This window comes from Oryx dammah, unplaced genomic scaffold (assembly GCF_014754425.2).
Source record: "Oryx dammah isolate SB20612 unplaced genomic scaffold, SCBI_Odam_1.1 HiC_scaffold_7, whole genome shotgun sequence".
Taxonomy (NCBI): Eukaryota; Metazoa; Chordata; class Mammalia; order Artiodactyla; family Bovidae; genus Oryx; species Oryx dammah.
Window position 1 is genome coordinate 23,773,748 of NW_024070191.1, and position 6,000 is coordinate 23,779,747.

Consider the following 6,000-nt stretch of genomic DNA (forward strand, 5'->3'; position numbering starts at 1 on the left):
TACCATGACATAGTAGAAATAAAGTCTACCATAACACATAACATAAAGCACAGCATAGCATCACAATTCTGATGTCCTCAAAGAACTGTAATTTTGATGATCATTATAATAAAAGTAATAGTGGAGAGATAGTGAAGGACAGGGAAGCCTGGATGCTGCAGTCCATGGGGTCACAAAGAGCCAGACATGACTTAGCTACTAAGCAACAGCAACATAATAAATTCATGTATTTATTAAAAGACAAGGAAGCCAAAGTCACCATTTATATTCTTCCTGATACTTTATTACTCTTGCATTCTAAAAAAAGTTTCTATTTACTCTTCTGTAGAACAATAAAACATGACTCCGTACCGCTCCACTTCATAACGTGCAATGGTGACATACCTTGGAAAAATGGTGCACAAACAATAGAGATGATGGCACGTCATGACACAAGCATCATGGTTGGTCACAACTTCATTATTAATTCAACACATACTCATGTAAGACTGTGCAGTGTGCCTGGATACAAGATAATTTGAGGAGGCTTCTGTCTCTGTTGTCTTTGTCAAGGTATAAAAATAAAGCATTGTCTACTGCTGATTAAGACAGTCTTCAAAAGCCCAAGGACCTCTCATCAGTTACAAAGATATTGTCTATTTCAAAATGTTCAGAGCAGATTTGATGGAAGTCTAGCAGATGCCTCAATTTCATTCCTTTTTCCTTGCACCACAATGGCTCTTCAGAGACAAAGGAGGTGAAAGTCGCTCAGTTGTGCCTGACTCTTTGCGACCCCATGGACTATACAGTCCATGGAATTATCCAGGCCAGAATACTGGAGTGGGTAGCCTTTCCCTTCTCCAAGGGATCTTCCCAATCCAAGTCTCCTACACTGCAGGTGGATTCTTTACCAGCTCAGCCACAAGGGATGGTCTTGCGGTTCTTGAAGGCAGTTACGTTAACATTTACTTTACATTTTCAAAATGAAGAGTATTAAGTTTATATATTAGGAGTTTGGGTAATGTTCTAGTGCAGAATATTAAATTTATTTTTCTTACTTTGGTGTTTTAAAAATAAGTTTTTGTTTAAAAAAGTTTAACATGGTGTACAAATTAAATGACATTGTGCCCCAAAGTAAACCAATTAGATTCTTGGAGCTTTATCCTACCCATTGAGCTTTGTAGGGGAGGAAAAACAATTCCCCCTCTACTTCTGTGTTCTTAGCTAAAACCCTGTAATAAAGACAGATTAATAAGAGAAAAGCAAACAGAAGTTTATTAACACATATACCTCATGTATACATGGGAGAGGTCTTCCCTGGTGGCTCAGATGGCAAAGAATCCACCTGCAATGTGGGAGACCTGGGTTCGATCCCTGGGTTGGGAAGATCCCCTGGAGGAGGGCATGGCAACCAACTCTAGTATTCTTGCATGGAGAACCCCCATGGACAGAGGGGCCCTCAGGCTACCGTCCATGGGGTTGCAGAGTCGAACACAATGGAGTGACTAAGCATATGCACGCATACATGGGAGAAACCCAAGGGAAAAGGAGTCATTCAAAAGGTGGCTTTGAACACTGGCTTATACAGCATCTCCAGTTGAAGACATAAGAAAGGTATGGGGCAGACCAGTCTTGTGCGTGATGGGAGGGTGTGTTATGAACATTTAGGTCCATGCCTTCTTCATTGATAAGGGTCTAAAGTTGCCTACAAGGATTAACCTTTGTCCTTCCTGAAAATACGTGTCTTCCTTTTCCTTAGTATTGTCAGCATTTTTGATGAATTAACAAGGGTTCATTTTGGTCATGTTCAAAAAATATTAAATAGAAAATAAGCAGAGAAAAGCCTTTTTTTTTTTTTTTAAGAACTTCACTGGATGTTGGCAAATCGGGGGGAAGACAGATTTTTTTCATATCTGCTTTTCAACTGCCTTCAGCTCAAAATAATAACTATGCCAAAGTGGCATATTCTAGGGTGAGATATTCTGCTATCATTCAGGACCAAAAGTATGAAAGTCAGTCTTTCTGTGGGTCCAGGTGTTACACTGGAAACTTTGAGCTGTTATCTTAGACTATCAGAGAGACTTGGGAACAGAGGAAATCCGGTTCACGGAGAAAGAAAAAGGCAGAAGTGAAAAGACCACAGATATTAGTGAGAGAGCATAATTCTTGGTTTTTCAGCATTTTGATTTCTTGCCTGGCATTCTTGAGTCTGAGCTTTTGCTACAACACCCTTGAATTGGTTTCTCTTCCTTGAAACCAAAGCACTCTTAGCAGAGAAACTGTTTTCTGGAAGTGAGTCTGCAAGTTACAGACCATGCTCAAGGAAACGGTTGTCAAAGCAGATGGGGTGAGAAGTGGGTAGTCCTGGAAACAAAAGAGAAGATGATAAAGTGTGTTCCATTCTTGCAGCCTTTCAAGGAAGTGCAATAAGAGCAAGAAGGAGAGAGGCTTGAGGCCAAGGCTGCCCAGCCAAAAGCAGACAGAAAAGCAGTCGTAATTCAAGTGGGTATCAGGATCCTTCCTGACCACAGCCAGCCATCTAACTGCTCAAAGTCAGTTTAAAAAGCATCTAAAAAGACACAGACCAATATAACCAGATTCTGTCTTGTGACTGTTTTCAAAACTAAAATAGGGGTGTTTATTGAGAAAATGTATAATCTCGACAATTCGTGTTGGAATATCTGGAAAAGTCAGGTGTGCTACAGAGTTCAATCCCCAAACTCCAGCTTTAACACCTCAGATCCTCTCTGTGGCCCTGCTACCACTCATCTCAACAGATAAACGTGACAAGACCAGTCCCCACTGTAAACTAGTTCAGCTCAAATCAATTTGGGAGCACAGGTGACATTTCATGATACACTGGAGGAAAAAAGTACCAACATAAGCTAAAGAAAATGACAAATAGGAAATATTTTCAACACATACAACATGGGGTTTTTATTTTAAAAATGTAAGGAATTCTTACAGATCAGTTTGCAAACAATGAATAAACTAATTTTTTTAAAGACAAGGAAAATAGTTTACACTAGAAGAAATACAAATAGGTAATGAATATATTTTAAAAATAGTTTAAACTCCAGAGTAATCAAAGTAATGCAAATTAAAATAGGATACCATATTTAACCTATAAAATTGGCATACAGTGTGTATATAATTTTTTCAGTTTTGTTGTGATATAATTTATACATATCACTATATAAATTTAACGTGTACAGCACAACAGTTTGACTTACATATATTATGAATGATTACCACAATAAGTTTAGTTAGCATCCATCATTTCATGCAGGTATAATAAAAAGTAAAAGCAAAAAAAGAAAAAAAATGTTTTAACATGCAATATTAATAGAAAAAAAAGGGGTACTCTCAGGTCAGGTTATTACAGCTAATACAATATTGGTACAATTTCATTCAGGGCATTTAATAATATGCAGAAAAATCCTTAAGAAATATTCTACCCAGGGGAATTGTTCTAAAGGTAGATATGGCCCGCAAATATCCATATCCAAAGATATCTAGTGGGGAAAACTGAAAACATCCTGATTTCCAACAGTTAAGTAAATGTTGGCATGCAAATATAATAGAATCTATGTAGCCATTAGAAATTGCTCTCCAAGAAAATTTAAGAACTTAAAAAATACCTATGTCATACCATTTGTTGAAAATATACAGTTCTTCATATAAGCATTACCTCATGTTAGTGTAAATACTAGGTTAGCCCAAACTTTTGTTCAGGTTTTTCCGTGAGCTGTTACGAACTTTTTGCCCAAATCAATACATGTGTCTCTGTTGTTTAGTTGCTAGGTCATGTCCAGTTCTTCTGCGACCCCATGGACTGTAGCTTGCCAGGCTCCCCTGTCCATGGGATTTCCCAAGCAAGAATACTGGAGTGGGTTACCATTTCCTTCCCCAGGGGATCTTCCTCACCCAGGGACTGAACCTATGTCTCCTGCACTGGCATGCAGATTCCTTACCACTGAGCCACCAGGGAAGCCCTAAGCCAATACCTACACACATACTATTACCAAAACAAATTACGGTCCATTCCCAAGTCAAGTCAATCTACTGACACTGGGTTGTGGCGAAGGAAAGTGCACCATTTACTGTGGGGAACCAAGCAAGGAGTCCAGGCAGCTAGTGCGCACAAGGCCTGAACTTGCTGATGGGTTTCAGGGAAAGGTTTTTAAAGACAGGGTGAGGAAGAGAGCTGTGGGGTATCAGCTCGTGGACATTCTTCTGATAGGTTGGTGGTGAGGTGATTGGAGTCAACGTTATCAATTTGCTGGTTTCACATGGTCTGGGGTCTACACAATTGTGGTCAATAAGCAGTTAACTTCTTCCACTTGGTGGAGGTTTCAGTATCTGTAAAACAGTCCAAAGGATTTGTCTCAAAATATTACCTATAGTCCTTGAGGAGGAACTAAAGGTCCTTGACTTTGTTTAATGGACCTAAACTATTATTATTTTGTCTTGCTTGACTGTTTTCCTTTCTGCATTTTCTCATTTCTGTGATTTAATATATTCTTTGGAACTCAGGGAAGGCTTAGGAGGCTAAGTTTTTTCTACAAAAATGAGGCAAGCAGAGGACAGGTTTGGGGGGCACAGATGAAGGGGAGGTGTAGCAGGAAGGCCCCATAGGGCTCTGCTCAATTATAGTACCTACATGTATATGTGTGTATGTTTGGGGTAGGGGGTAGGTAGTATAAATGGACCTTTACAGAAAAAAGCCTGAAAATATCAGAGAAAATACATCAAATTGTCAGTAGCTGTTACCTGAATTGGAAAAAAAAAATTTTTTTACCTGGAATTATGAATTTTTTTACAAATTTTCTATTATAGGCATTATCTTTGTCATTAGAATAAGTTATATTTCAAAAGAAAGTCATGCAAAAAAGTACATATGTTTTGCTCAAGCAATCACAAAAGTGCTTGTTATATGTAAGTTATAGTTAAGATTATGTTTCTATATTTCAGTTTATGATTTGTTTGAGAGCAAGTATGTTCACAAGGAAATACCCCCTCTTTCCTGGAATATGGATCTAAGCTTCCTTCTTGCCCTTTGTGCAACCTTTATTTAGCATGTGCAATTTCCCCAAGTTAATTGCATGAGACCCATAAAGCTGGTATTTTAAAATACATTTCAAAAATATTGAGAATACATTGCCTAGTAATTCAATACAAAACATTCCCCACCCCAACCCCCCCCCAAAAAAAATCTCCAGAACTCTCACTTCTGGCTACAAAAAAATTAGAATCAGTTCAATTTCTAAAAATGCTACCTTTGCTTAACTTTAATCTGGGTAAAGAGAGTTTTCTGCACCCACGCCCCTTTTTTGACATCAGATTTCTCTAGACTCTCTTCTTCCATGTTCTGCAGAGCTGGTCATTAGAAAAGGCAAGTGCATAAAAGCCTCAAAGGCAGCAACAGATTAGGAGTCCAAGAGTCCCAAAGGAGAATTCAGCCTGAGAGAGAGTCTGGGTGAGTGACCCCTGTCATCCTCTGGGTGCCTTAACCTGGCATTTGGATGCAGGGCAGTGCTTAATGTCTTGTCTATGTTAATACAAGTGCAGTCAGGCTTTCCATATCCTCAGATTCCACATCTGAGGATTCAACCAACTGTGTATTAACAATATTTGGGGCGAAAAAATTCCAGAAATTCCAAAAAGCAAAACTCAATTTGTCATGTACATGTATTTATTTACATTGTGTTAGTTAATATAAGTAATCTAGAGAATTAACAGAGAAGGCGATGGCACCCCACTCCAGTACTCTTGCCTGGAAAATCCCATGGACAGAGGAGCCTGGTAGGCTGCAGTCCATGGGGTCGCAAAGAGTCGGACATGACTGAGCGACTTCCCTTTCACTTTTCACTTTCATGCATTGGAGAAGGAAATGGCAACCCACTCCAGTGTTCTTGCCTGGAGAGTCCCAGGGACGGGGGAGCCTGGTGGGCTGCCATCTGTGGGGTCGCACAGAGTTGGACAAGACTGAAGAGACTTAGCAGCAGCGGCAGAGAAGAA